The 15,725-nt window shown below is 36.5% G+C and overlaps 1 pseudogene; it reads left to right on the forward strand.

Moving 5' to 3' along the window:
* The window catches only part of LOC109231194, a 66,846-nt pseudogene extending 54,770 nt beyond the window's left edge, over positions 1–12,076 (forward strand).

Below are 15,725 nucleotides of genomic sequence, written 5' to 3' on the forward strand. Positions count from 1 at the left end.
AGAGTCATCGAAACTTTGGGTATTGCAGACGCATAAAGGTTGGGGAGATCGAGGAGGCTATGCGTAAGATAGGCAGGGGAGGAGCGACCGGACCAAACGAAATCCTGGTAGAATTTTAGAAGAACGCGAGTAGGGCAGGTTTGAATTGACTCACTGGGTTGTTTAATATCATTTTTAGGTCAAAGAAGATGCCCGAAGAATGGAGGTGGAGTACGATGATTCCATTGTGTACAAGAACAAGGGTGACATTCAAAATTGCAATAACTATAAGGAGTATCAAGCTACTAAGCCATACTATGAAAGTTTGGGAGAAGGTAGTAGAATTGAGGGTTAGGAAGAGTGTGTCTATTTCTGAGAACCAACTCAAATTTATTGCTGGGAGATTCGACTATGAATGCCACTCATTTGGTAAAGAGATTGGTGGATTAGTATCAGGAGAGAATGAAGTACTTGCATACGGTGTTTATTGACTTAGAGAACGCATACGATAAAATACTAAGGGAGGTTCTATGGAGATGTTAAGAGGTTAGAGGTCCTATAGCTTACATTAGGGTGATTAAGGATATGTATGATGGAGCTAAGACCCGGGAGAGGACAGGAGGAGGAGACTCGGAACACTTCCCAGTTGTGATGGGGTTGCACTAGGGATAAGCCCTTAGCCTGTTTTTATTCGCATTGGTGAGGGACGCGGTGACGCACCACATTCAGGATAGGTGCCATGGTGTCTGTTATTTGCAGATGACATAGTTCTGATGGACGAGACGCGAGGCGGTGTCAACGAGAGGCTGGAGGTCTGGAGACAGACCCTAGAGTTAAAAGTTTCAAGTTGAGCAGGACCAAAACAGAATACTTGGAGGCCAAGTTTAGCAACATCACCCAGGAAGCGAACATAGACGTGAGGCTTGAGACAAGTTATCCCCAAAGAGAGGAAGTTTCAGGTACCTTGGTGCAGTTATCCAAGGAAATGGGGAGATAGACGAGAATATAACACATCGCATCGGAGCGGGATGGATGAAATAGAGGCTCGCATCCGGTATCTTGTGTGATAAGAATGTGCCACCAGAACTTAGTTAAGTTTTACAGAGCGGGTGGTTAGACCGACTATGTTGTATGGGGGAAGTGTTGGTCAGTCAAGAATTCCTATGTCTAGAAGATGAAAATAGCATAAATGAGAATGTTGAGATGGATTTGTGAGCATAAGAGGTTTAATAAAATTATGAATGAAGATATCCGGGTAAAGGTGGGAGTCGCCTCCGTGGAGGACAAGATGCAAGAAGCGAGTCTAGATGGTTCCGGTATGTGAAGAGGAGAAGTACAGATGTCCCAGTAAGGAGGTGTGAGAGATTGGCCTTGGTGGATATGAGGAGAGGTACAGGTAGGCCAAAGAAGTATTGGAGAGACGTGATTAGGTATGACATAGCGCTGCTTCGGCTTACCGAAGACATGACCCTTGATATAAGGGTGTGGAGGTCGAGGATTAGGATACAAGGTTAGTAGGTAACCGAGCTTTTTTTTTTCTTTTTCATACCGGTAGTTTTAGTGTTAGTCTGGTATTTTTCTTATTGTTACTACCAGATGTTTTCTTATTATCTTTTGCTTCGGTTTTCTTAGTATCTCGTTGTTGTTGCTGCTTCTTTCATCATTCTTTCGGCTGAGAGTCTATTGAGCTTCTCTACCTTCCTAGGGGATGGGTAAGGTTTGTGTACAAACTACCCTCTCCGGACTTCACTTGTGGGATTTCACTGGGTTTGTTGTTGTTGTTGTTATAACAACTCATTTCTTGTTTATGCTTCTTTACATGTTAAATTTGATTTTTCTTGTTTATGCTTTTTTATATGTGGCTAAATTTTGTTTTCTTTTGCACAGGTAGGAGAAGATTGTCGGGAAGATGTTCTTGCTGTACAAGTCATTTCACTTTTGAAAGATATCTTTGGAGCTGTTGGGCTTAATCTTTATTTATATCCATATGGCGTTCTACCAACTGGGCCAGAAAGAGGAATAATTGAGGTGAATCCTTGTATGGTGTTTTTCTAAAAGATACTCCCTCCGTTCCAATGTATGTGAAGCTGTTTGACTGGGCACGGAGTTAAGAAAAAATGAAGACTTTTAGAATTTGTGGTCCTAAACAAGTTAAAAAGGGGCTCAGACTGTTTGTGTGGCTATAAAAGCTTCTCATTAAGGTTAGAATTGTAAGTTTAAGCTAAATTGTTTCCAAATTTAGAGAGGGTTCATTCTTTTTGGAACCGACCAAAAAGGAAATAGGTTCACATAAACTGGAACAGAGGGAGTAAAGTGGATCCTTGTATGTCATTTACATGCGGATGCATGTTCTTTCATAATAAAGTTTTCATTTGTGAAATATCTTGAAACTGATTACTTGTGCAGAGGAAAAAGAAAAGAAAGTGGAAATTGATATGAATTGAAACTGATTACAGAGGAGAAAACACGTGAAGATGAAAACAAGCCATAAACTATCAACTAAGTTTTACCCAAGTCAATTGGGTTAGGTATATGCTCCTATTTCTTTGTAATTGACCATTTTACTGGCCTGAGATCGTGAACCGTAGTCCCTTGAGGGATCTCAACATGGAATGTCTTGGTTAAAGAATTTATAGAAAATACCAGGACAAACTCGGAGACTCTAGGATCCTTAGGAATAGATTGAAAAAGGAGAATAATACAATTAATTAATCTCTTCCATTGTCATACATTTGATGCCTAAGTTTCCTGTTGCAACTTTTGTCTTCCTACATAACAAACTTCAACCATTAAGCTCAATTGGACATTTTCAACCCTTAAACCACTTTAAACACACCAATGTAGGGGTAAAACACATCAAATTACTTGTAAATATAGCATATTACCGTTTATCCTCTATTTATGCTAGTTGCACTGTCTTTAGGATTTGATCATTTCTAACTATCCCAATCTTGTATGACCACGCATCCATCTTAACATCTACATTTTTGTGGCATTATCTTTAGGCCCAGCATCTACTCCTATGTAATATTACTAATCACTCCTATGTAATATTGCATAAGACTCCTCTGGTTCGACCATCTTATTTTGCGTTTGTGTGTTACATCGTCATTTCTCATGTCATTAGCTAAAAATACTGAGCCTGGACTTGAACAATACTAAGCCTAGAGTTCCATCTGAAATTCCTTTATGCCCAATTCCAGATTCCTCCAAGTAATCCTCTCTTTTTGGATGAGTGCAATTCTCAATTTTTGACCAGAAAGCAATGAATGGTAAATATGCCAAATTACATATATNATATATATATATATATATATATATATATATATATATATATATATATATATATATATATATATATATATCTTGTATAAGAAGTTAAAGAGGGTCTTAGTAAGGTATGACAGATAAATTTATCAACTCAGGTGACACCTTTTAGAGCAGTTATGAGTTAAACTGTCTCCGGAATCTTATAGGTAATTGAAGGTTTGTATGCAAATGATTGTTTATAGGGATATGAGTAGAGGTTGATGAGCTACGTCTGACATAAAAATCTAGAGAGTGAGGGTCCACCTTCTCTCTATAAACGAATCACACACTTGGCCCAATTTATTACCGTTAAGAGATAATCCACCATTGTTCTGACAAGTTTTATGATGTTTCCCACGGTGGACCTCTCAGCCCCCTGACCAACCACGGCCACCTCATCCTCCAGATCAGCCTCCAACTACATTAAATCCTCTAGCCATTGATTTCTTCCCACCATTAACATGTGTTCCACAAAACATAACCCAACAACATTTATTGCCAACAACTAGCCTAACTAATCCTTCAAATAGATCCACTTACTTGGGCTCTCAGTCTACAAATGCTCGAAACGCATGTAAGCCCATTCAGACAGAGGATGGTGCAAATCCAAATCTGACCAATCTCGCAAATTGATTGGAGCAGACAAACCTGGGGCATCCGACACGATTCGAACTGTAATAGAAAGGGGAAAATGACACTATATAGCCGCTCTCAAAATAATAGCCGGAAAAATGTATATTTTCTGTATATCTTTTGTATATATGTACATTTTGTATGTTATATACAAAAATTATACAAATTTTATACACTTTTTCGGCTACCAAATGTAAATAGTTTCTGGCACGGGGTAAACGTGATAATACCCCAATAGAAAATGAAGGAGAAGTTGCTCAAACTTCTTATGCTAATGCAGTGGGAGATCAAACTTTCCAGAGAAACAGAGTTCGTCTTCCCCCCAGAACTTATGACGTATTTAATGGTAGTAGTGTTTACCAAGGAGGAGAATAACTTTCTTGCTCAAACGTGTAAATGGACGATTATTAGTGGATTTACTCATATTCGACATTCAATCGATATTATTTGAAGTGAGTTTGCAAAGATATTTCCTGGAAAATGTTGTATCAAAATTGGGGCTTATGATATGAGATATATCTTCATCGATTTTGATATAGCGGAAGCTTAGTGCACTGGGCTGCCCTTTTCAGAAGATCATCTGAATGTTAGCTCAAGGAACTTCATTAATCTTGGAATGACAACATTATGAAAAGACTACAAAATTCAAACCAGAGCCATGAAACAATTTTAGCTCCGGTATGGATCAATTTACCAGGTCTTCCTTGGATTTACTATAAATGAAATGCGCTATGTTGCATTGCAAGACCTATAGGTGCTCCCTGCTAATGGACTCCCCTGCTAGTGGACATGTCCGCTCTATCCAAAACTAGACCCACCACTGCCAAACTTCGTGTTGAATTTGACCTGACAAAACCTTTGCTTGGTGAAGTTCTGGCAGAAATAAAGAATCTGGAGGGCAATATGGAAAGGCTAACCCAGAAGATAGAATATGCAACAATTTTGGCATTTCGGCCTTGTGTTTCCACTGTAAGATCAGGGTCACTATGATGAAAAAATGTAGGGTCCCACATCCTGAACTAAGACATGATGCAGGAAAGAAAATCAAATCGCCTTCAGCTGGTACTTCAAGCATTGGAAATCACAAAGAGACCAAAGGAAAGCTCAAGGAAATCCTCAGGTGGAAGCTCTTATTGCCAGCAACTCTATCAGGGGTGGAGCCAGTATCAAGGATCACCTTGAGGTTCCTGAAGTGTGCTTGGAGCAGGAAAATGAAGATGAAGGATGACATACTGTGAGGAGAAGGGAAAAGGTACTAAGAAGAGCTCGTCAAGTGAAAGGTTTGACACTGCTAAAAAGGGAGGCAAATTAAACAACAACAATCTTGAAAAAGGTACTGCCCAAGTGTAAAAGGCCAAAGATGGAAGAGGAGTAGCTGTTGTCAATCACAATAAGTGAGAAAATGGAAATTTCTGTACCTGTAACTGCCACTACTTCACGCAAAGTGCCAAAGCCCAGCAATGATGACACAGAAGCCTACCAGGTTGGACAGGATCAACAAAATAAAGAAGAAAAAGGAACCTAAATTCCAGAAGATCAAGGGGAATATGAGCAAAATCAGGCAGCAAAAAGAAACTATTTACCCAGACGATGAAGATCAATGCCAAATTTTAGACAAATCTCTTGTTCAAATAAATGAGGTAGAACTCAAAGGTGTTAACTGAAAAATGAAGAGATCATTGTGAAATTGGCGATTCCACCAGACATATCTCTTGAATTGGATGAGCAGCTTGGAGAACAAGCCACTAAGGATGGTACTCTCCTCTTTGGTCTTAATCCTAAGCTATCTGAAAGATGTGAAAAAGAGAGAAAATATGAAGGAGGGCAATTCTATGTGAAGGGAACTGAAGGGAATGAACAGGTTTCCAAACACAGGGATGATGTTGATTTTGAAGGCGCAGCTTATAAAGATTGTGAAGAAGATATCTTGATGGATAACTCATCAGATGACAGGAATCATCCAAGTCTGATGATGACTTCACCAGGGGATCTGGGTTATCTCTTTCCCGTGAAGTTGTACCCCTACTCAATTTCAACAAAATGTGACTTCCTTCAACACCTTATCTCCAAGGGGACACTAGAGCTCTCTTGATATGGAAGTTGAGTCCTCTACATTGAGAGGTACAAACCACAACAAAAGAGAACAAAATGGCCCAAATTCTAATGTTATCCATGATTAATACAATATCTTGGAACTTTAGGGGCATTAAGTCCCAAGGTGCTGACATACTCAAATCAATGAAACAACAATACAATCTTCCATATATGTTCCCCCAAGAACCTATGGTGAGAGCCGGAAAATTGAAAATTTCAAAAGAAAGTTGGACTACCAATACTATTTCCACAATTGTTCCAATAAAATTTGGATTTTTTGGTCTTCTGAGTGTGACTTATACATACTAGAGGATAGAGCGCAACAAGTATTGGTGCACATTACACAAATCTGGGAGTTATTTCCTTCCACTCATCTATAGTTTATGCAAAATATGAAGAATATCTGAGGGATGAGCTTAGAGCTACTTCTAGTAGGATTGTTGGTCTTTGGGGTGTTGTAGGGGAGTTCAATGTGATCACTGTTGCGGGTGAAAAAAATGGGAGGAAGACCCTGTAGAGTTGAAGAAAGTTTTGAATTCATATCTCGCATGTCTGACAATGATCCTCAAGATGGGAGTTTCTTAGGCTTTTTATTCACTTGGAGTGACAAAAGAGACCCCCCAATACCATTGGGAAAAGATTAGACAATTTTGTTTATATTGCAGAATGGTTTGACCAATTTGGTGGCACTACTGTTACACATCTTTCCAGAGCATGCTTGGATCATGGCTTCTTGCTTATAACCTGTAGTGCCAATAATACTGATCACATCATCAAATTCCTGAACTTGTGAACTGAGCATGAAGACTATTTGAAGATTATCCAAGATGCTTGGTCAGAAGCTACCACAGGCAATCCTCTCTACACTATTCAACAGAAACTTGAGAGGGATTGATAAGCTCTAAGTTCCTGGTCTTGGATTGCTTTAGGTGAGGAACCTAGGAAGTTGAAATCCTAATCAAAAACCTGGAAGAAGCATCTATCACTAACTACCAAGAAACAAGATGAATCTTTCTAGAGTTAGAGCAGAGTTCACTAGATATCTAAAGCTTAAGATAGTGTCCCAAGCAAAAAAGCAAGGGTAAAGTGGCTTAAGAAAGGGGATGCCAACACTACTTTTTTTCATGCTGTCCTTAAAGACTGAAAGAAATAAATATCCATCCAGAAAATCAGGATGGGAATGGAAACTGGCAATTGCTGTTGTGACAAGCTCGGTACATATGATTTGTACCGGCTTGAGGGGGAGTGTTAGATACTTATGTGTAAATAGTCCTTGTCCCATATGTAGTAGGAGTAGAATATGTCCTAGTCCCATATATAGGAGTAGAATATGTCCTAGTCCCATATGTAGTAGGAGTAGAATGTATTATATATAGGGCTCATTCTATCATTGTTAATAATTAGATTTTTCTCCCGTGCATTCTCACAACTCCATAATTTCCTATGTTCTTAAGATTACGCCACCTATTCTCTATGGGATTATGAAGATCAAGCTGTACCGCTAAATATGAATTGGAAAAACCATGAACTGCTAGATCTATATCCGTGATTACATTGAATATTTGCCATCTGGTATTGATACTTGGGAAGGCATCTGCAACCTTATTGAGATCTCTCTGGTGGATCTGACCTCCTATATCATTTGTGAAGCTTAACACTGATGGCTCCTGTATTGAATGAAATTGTGGAGGTGGAGTAGTAGTTAGGGATGATCTGGGAAAACTTTTCATGGAATCCTACCTCTAGGACAGGGAACTAGCAATTGGGCTGAAACATGTGCATTCCTCTTTGGGCTAAAATAGTGCATTGAAAAAGGCTATAACCTAGTCATGGCTGAAACTAATTCCCTGCTGCTACAAAACTGTATTGCAGGCAACTGGTCCACTCCATGGAGGATATCTGAAACAGATGAAATTAAGAACCTGGTTGATACTCATGGTTGTCTGACCAACCACTGCTTCAGAGAGGAAAATCAGGTTGCTGATAAGTTGACCTCTTTAAGCGACGGTGCTGATGAAATATGTATATTCGCACAATATGTTGCTCTTCCTAGACAAATTAGAGGTTTTTTGAACACTTAGATGGCAATTACTATCTTTCGAGTCAAAAGGAGAAAACCTGGTAGGCTTATTTATGAGCCATGTGGGAATGCACGGATAAAAAATCTATTATTGATATTCTATTAATTATAATAGGCAGAATACATAACTGGACCCTTAAACTTGGTCTTTTTTGTCACTTGGACACTTAAACATATAGTTGTTCCTATCAGGCCCTTCAACTAAATTACATATGTGTCAATTAGACACTTTGTAGACCATCTGAGAAAAACTTTTATAAAAATTAAACGCGTGTATTACAGTTGCCTCTAACACCTTAAAATATTCCACCTTATAGCATTAACCCCCAAAACAAATTGAAACTCATTTTCAGAAAATGGAAAAGCTGACCGTCGGTCCTGGCGACTTAGTCCCCTGAAAAAGCTCACTGAAAAATGCTATTCCAGTAGAAGATGATTCTGAAGTACTATTTTTGTTAAAAGTTGTTAATGTCAAAATGCAACTTCTATCAACCACTTCTGTGTTTTAGTTTCTAAAGTTTTATTCCAGTAGCTTACAAGCGCGAGAATAGTCAAATCCATGTACACTAAATTCTTTTTAAAAAAAAATTAAGAGGAAAAATTAAGGGTTCACGGGAAAAAGAAGAGAAATAGAATGTAGGGGAAAAGTTTGCTTTAATTGGAATAATATATTAGCATATAATAATATAATAATAATAATCAGCAGCCTTTTTCTCATGTTCACGCGCCTTTCCCCAAGCAAATCATGTCACTACAAAGTGTCTAATTGGCACAGATGTGGTTTAGTTGAAGGGCCTGATAGGAACAACTCTATGTTTAGGTGTCCAAGTGTCAAAAAAGGTCAAGTTTAAGGGTCCAGTTATGTATTCTGCCATTATAATTCAATGAGCGCTATTTACACAATACATATCATACTCCTATTAGGATTAATTCACATTATGTACATAACTATCGAACAAGCCACCTTGACAGTAACAGCTTTATTGCCACTTTTTTTGGAACATGTATTTGTTCATTCATCCTATAACTTGTTGTACCAAGTCATCATATCAAACAAGAAGGCCAGGTCCATGCCCTCCTCCTTCAAATGTAGTTCTCTTTCAATTGGCAACAAAATCATGACTCAATTCATTTGAAAAGAAAAGATTGTTTACAGGGATGTAATGTTCACCTATAGGGGATAGGTCGCTAATGTTGGTTATGGAACTGTGTTGCTGTTCCTCTATCCTATAATTCCTCTATCTTTGATTTCTGTTTACAGTACATAGAATATTTTCAGCAAACAATTTGTCATGCATAAAGCAATTGTGGATGTGGTGATTTTTGTTTTGTATTGGATATAAATTAAAGAGTTGGTTTTCGATGTACATATATGAGTTTTTTTGGTGAGAACCTAGCACGTGTGTGTATTCTACAGTACAATACATTAGAAAGATGATATTAAGTGTATCCTAAATGTCATCACTTAGAATTTTGTGGTTGTTATAACTTTTTTATCTCCAAACTCTTTTCACGTCTGTCTATTTTGCAGGTTGTACCCAACTCACTGAGCAGAAGTCAGATGGGTGATGGTGGTCTTTATGACATTTTCCAGCAGAAATATGGGCCTGTTGGCTCTCCTGGTTTTGAAGTTGTTCGTGAGAACTTCATCAAAAGCAGTGCAGGTTATGCAGTTGCCAGCTTGTTGCTTCAACCTAAGGATAGACATAATGGGAACATTCTGATTGACAGGTAAGCGCCTTTGTCTTCTATTGTTTGGTATCCTAGCTTCGATGCGTGTGAGATTACACTTTATCTAAGTCACATTTGGTGTTACTTGAGTGCAGAAACCTTATAATCTATCGTTATGTCATGGTGGAATGGTTTTAAATTGCTCAACAGTGGAAGTGCATGAACTATGGAAAGCTCACCTGCCATTTCACGTGATTAAAAGTGCTTATTTTAAATAGTTTCTTATATGTCCCATCACAACCATGTTTTCCAACTCGAATGCCAATGATGTTTCATAAAGTGTATTCGGTTTTTGGAATATGATTCAGGAATCTTGTATGAAGAGGAATCTTGTATGAAGGGTTAGATTAAGAAAATATAGGAAGTCAAAAAGTTTGATACAGTACGACGGCTGGCGCACATCATTGACGATGAAAATGTGCAATATGCACACTAACAAGCAGCTATTCTACATATAAGTTACATACTAAGGGGTCATTTGGTTTGTGAACAAGTTATACCAGGATTATAGATTGTTGAAGACATAATTAAATAAATAAAAGTGTGTTCTCTCTAACAGCTTAAGCTTTTAGATGAGATAGTTACACACTTCAACATGGTATCAGAGCAGACATAGGTATGGGTTGAATCCAGTCCGCATGTGAGGGGGCATAAAAATTAAATAAGTAAAAGTGTGCTTTCTCTAACAGCTTAAACTTTTAGATGAGATGGTTACACATTTCAACATAGACATTTAATAAGGACGGCATTATTTAGTGGATACACTTTTATTTGTAGATGTTTTGTTCACTAGACTAAAAATGGGATATACGGGATATAATATAAAATCTGTTTTAGCTAAACTAGGTAAACTTGGATAAACTTTTATTTCCAATTTTAACCTTGAGTTTTTGGAAGGGCAAACATTTCATTTTGGTGTTTAATCCAGGGACTAGTAATCCTAGGATGTTATCCCGCATGCAGTGTGGGAGAAAAATAATATCACATTTGTAGTATGAACCATCTCGTGATTGCTAATCCGCAATCAATCTCCTACCAAACGCGGGATAAAATGGGAGTATATAATCCCTTATCCCATGAACCAACCTAAAGATTTAGCCTTGTACTTGCCGTTGCTGTGTGATTTTTGCGTTTAGCAATGTCAGCTTGGAGACTCTAGGAAACAATATGTGCTCATGAGGCAAGCTCAACCAGCTTTGTGTTCTATATACATTGAATTGCTACTGACCTCATTATTTGAGCTCATGGTAGACTCTGTGTTTTTTCTTATTTTTTCTCCACTAAACTGTTCAGGAAAGGTCGTGGTGGACTCGATTGGTTATTTTACCAAGGTGTTGAATAACCTATCTTAAATGAGTCGTTTATCGAACCAAGAACCAAAAAATGAGAATTAACTTCACTTACTAGCTGTAAGTTCCTTTTCCACATGGGCCGTGCAGATTTTCTTGTGGATGAGTTCATGAAAATGGACATATACAAGGACACAAAAAAAGTGAATACTTTATTCTGGAAGAAATATCATCTTTTAAAGATTATCAATATTGGTTGCATAACATTGACTCATCTTCTGGCAAATTTCCTTTTATATTATTCTGCAGTGCTGGTAGGCTTGTCCATATTGATTTTGGTTTTATCCTGGAAAATTGTCCTGGTGTAAATATGCGATCTGAAAGTGCTCACTTCAAGCTGAGTCATGAGATGACCCAATTAATTGACCCATCCGGAGCAATGAAAAGTGAGACATGGTACCAGTTTGTAAGGTCAGATATCTTTGGGTAATTGCACTGTCTTCTTATGTATGAATTTCTTTTCTCATGCTAATCCTGGGCTGGTTGTTTCCAGCTTGTGTGTCAAGGGTTACCTTGCTGCACGTTGCTACATGGATGGGATAATCAATACAATTTTGATGGTGCTAGATAGCAGATCGCCTTGCTTTAGCAGGGATAACCCCATAGGAAATCTTCGGAAGAGATTTCATCCCGAGATGAGTGAACGTGAAGCAGCCAATTACATGGTTCGTGTATGCAGTGATGCGTACAAGTGGACAACTGCTGGGTATGGTTCGATTCAATATGTGCAGCAGGATATTGAAAAATGAGCGACTGCTGCCGCATTTCACAATACCTGTATATTCTGTTCACTTGTAATCTTGAAACAGGAAATTCTATGTAATTCTTTTTGAAGGGGTAGCCACCTGAAGTTGGTGATAATTTAGTAAAACTGAATGAAGAAACGCCGAGATGAGTTGACTCGTAATTTTTTGGGGTTTAATTTATATTTTTACATTCCTATACACTATATGAAACTATATTACACCCCCCCCCCCCTAACCCCCTAATTCAAATTTTACTATAATTACATTTTATGTACTCAATTACCATTTATGTATATTTTAAGGGAATTAATGATAATAATTAGTATCCTAAAATTACTCTAACATATCTTGCACTCCCCCACGTTTCTCTCTCCACATCCCATCCCCTCCACCCACCCACGATTCCACCATTGACAACCATTAAAAAGCTTTGAAACTTTGAATTCGAATTTTGGGTTTTCAAAAAAAATTATTTGTTTGAATTAGATGTTGCAAAGAATTGAGAATTCTCTCTATGTCTCTCTCTATCTCTCCATCCCTAATTTCAGTAATGTAAAGCAATGGAAAAGAGAGCAGCAACTCCACCATTAACAGCCATAAAAAGCTTTGAAGCTTTGAATTCGAATTTGGATTTTCAAACATTATTTGGTTGGATTGGGTGTTGTTGCAAACAATTAGGAATATGATTTGGAGTTTATATCTCAATTTTGAGGGGTTTTGGTGAATATTAGAGTTGGTTTTGGCTGAATTTCATATTGAAACTCGAAGAAGAAGACATGATATACATTATATTTACGAAATTGTAGTAAAATTGTAGAAAAATTGTATTTTGTTGTTTATATATTTTTCTTTTATTTATTTAACTATTGTATGAAAGTTGAACAATATTGTATTAAAATTATATTTAAGTTGTATGTAGGGGTGTACATAGGTCGGGTTGGTTCGGATTTTTCAATTACCACACCAAACCAAACCAATAGTGTCGGATTTTTAAATCTATAAACCAAACAAAACCAACGTAGTCGGGTTTTCAATCTCGGGTTTTTCGGTTTTTTCGGGTTTTCGGATTTTTTTTTCCCGATACGTCTTCATACCACAATATATAACTTGTGCTCCATATATTTCTCTAGTCCTACAAGGATACAACTATATAATATATTTTTCAAGAAAATAATACAAATATATGGGATGAGTCATAGAATTGTACTAAGATATTCAATAACAAAAATACTAAAATCTATAAAGAAAATATTACTAAGTAATAAGCCATAATAAATATTAACATAATCTAAAAGTACTATACTTCACAAGGCAGGCTAAAATAAAAGACTAAGTCATGCTAAAATAAGTACAACTATATGTATATTAGTTACAACTAAGCACTAAAGAAAAAGATAAACTAAGTTATGCATTTTCAATATAAACAATGCAAAACTAAAAAATAGATATCCAACACTATTGTCATTTCTAGTGTTGAATTGAATTTTCTTTGTTAGCATTAGTATTGATGTGAAGTTTATTTGAATTACTACCTTTATGAACTATAAAATTTATTGGACCATTCAAGAATGTTAATTCCAAACTTGAAACCAGTGGCGGCTCAACCCTAAAGCCACTAAAGCAGTGGCTTTAGCCCCCGTAAAATTAAGGCCCCAAATTTACTCAAATTATACATAGTATAAATAATTATGTATTTATTATTAGTGATAAATAAATCAGTTTTAATCATTTGTTGTAAATTTTTAAAGTTTATAATAAAAATTGTAGATTATTAAATTTGCATTTTTTCGTATTTTTTGTTACCTCACGTATGGTGGATGGGCTCAACTTCTTAATTTGTCTAACTCACTTCAACTTGAATCAATTTTGTTTATAATTATGATTTCGTAGAATCTTCTTCTATTCTTTAAGTGCTTTTTAGACTAATTTTTCAATCTTAAGCTAATGTAAATTATACAAAAGTATTAGATAATAGAAAAACTNNATCTCTGATTTGTTGCTTTGTTTTTCTGTTTTCTTCCAATTCACTTATTTTCTCCTCCTCATTTTGAGTAACTGTTCTATGTGAGATTGCTAATTCGTAAGCAGCATTTTGTTGCTTTTTCATGACTTTTCCATATGGATATGGTGGTTGAAGTACTGAGCAAAAACTTAGATAAAAGCAAGAAACTGAAAAATACAGTCATATACTCCTTTTGAGATTGAGATTCTAATTGTTAATATGAGTATAATTAATTTTAGACATTACTTACTTTAAAATTACTAAACAGAAAGAAAGTTAACATCAAGCCTTTTTTTAGCAGAGCAAAGCACTTTATATGTCACAACAAGTGCAGTTTTTCTCCATTGTTCAGCAAAGATTGGTGACACAATTAGGATATGATGATGCACAAAAGCAACTATCAAAGTCTGTTTTTGGTATTGTAATTGGAAGTAATGATATAATTAAATTCACTTCTATGCAAGATCTATAGCTTCTGCCGAAGATATGGGGAGAAAGAGAGAATCTGGAGAGAAGAGGGGAGAGAGGAGAGGAAAAAAGGAAAAGAGTGTAACTAAATCTCTTGATTGAAGGCACAAATAATGGATTGTGAATCTTTTAAGGTGGATTGTATATATTTCGTAAACAAAACTTGTTTATGCCGGGTAAATAACTAAACATGGACATTAAGGATAATAAAGTTTCAAATAATGTATATGAATGAAAAAATCCCTTTATAAAAGCTAATCAGGACTTGTAAAAGCTAATTAAGATGACCATCTATAATTAGTTGGGACTTGAGCATGAGTTGGTAATTCTGAAAAGACGTGATAACTTACTACAATCTGTAAAAATGCATACGATTAACAACCATCATTTCATGCAATCTTAGACTTTTGCTGCTAGATTTGTTTAGTTCTTAAGTTGAACGTTCTATGGTGGTGATGTAAGTGAGTTTAGTTTATTGTTAAAATGCATATAATTAACCAGACAAATAGATATCAACAACAATTTCTAGTGAAACTTAGATTAAGGAATGGATGTTGGGGATTATTCTTGATTTGACCAGTTTTTAAGATAACACAAACGTCCTCTCAGGAGTCATGCATATTAATCCTAGTTATTTACCATGTTTGTCAGAAATAATTATTGCAAAATATTTGTCTTTTAGAAAATCAAGAAAAATTAATTCTTTTTTCCAATTTTACTTTTAACTTTAATAGAGTGAGCGTGTATTGTAGAGAGAATAATATAATTTAAGAAATAAATAAATTAGGGTGAAATAATCACATAACTTTTATTATGGTATTTTAGGATCAGGAGTATTTAGTAGTACACGGAAACTCATGGTAGCCTGTAGGCGCTCGACTACGCGGCCATGGAAAGGATGCTCCGCGATGAACTCCCACAAATCGTCGAGCCTCCTGGGGCGAAGAAGCTGCTCCGATAGCTGTCCCTCCCATACAAAGAAGGACCTATGGTCGCCCTGCAGCACTAAAAGCTGATCCTCGGCAGGTCCAGGATGCGCAGGCGGAGGAAAGGCCATGTCGTCTACTATAATTTAAACAAAATTTATTAGCTTAATGAATCAAATAATTAATTATGTTTAATATTGGACTGAATAATTAAGTATGGGTTCCAGGCTTGATTTTTGAGGCCCGGTAGCACCGAGTTATCCTTAATTATTATGCGTGTCAATTTCAATATTTTAGAATATTATTAGCTTAATGAATTAAATAATTAATTATGTTTAATATTGGACTGAATAATTAAGTATGGGTTCCAGACTTGATTTTTGAGGCCCGGTAGCACCGAGTTATCCT

The sequence above is a fragment of the Nicotiana attenuata genome, chromosome 8, assembly GCF_001879085.1.
Source record: "Nicotiana attenuata strain UT chromosome 8, NIATTr2, whole genome shotgun sequence".
In the NCBI taxonomy this organism is placed as follows: Eukaryota; Viridiplantae; Streptophyta; class Magnoliopsida; order Solanales; family Solanaceae; genus Nicotiana; species Nicotiana attenuata.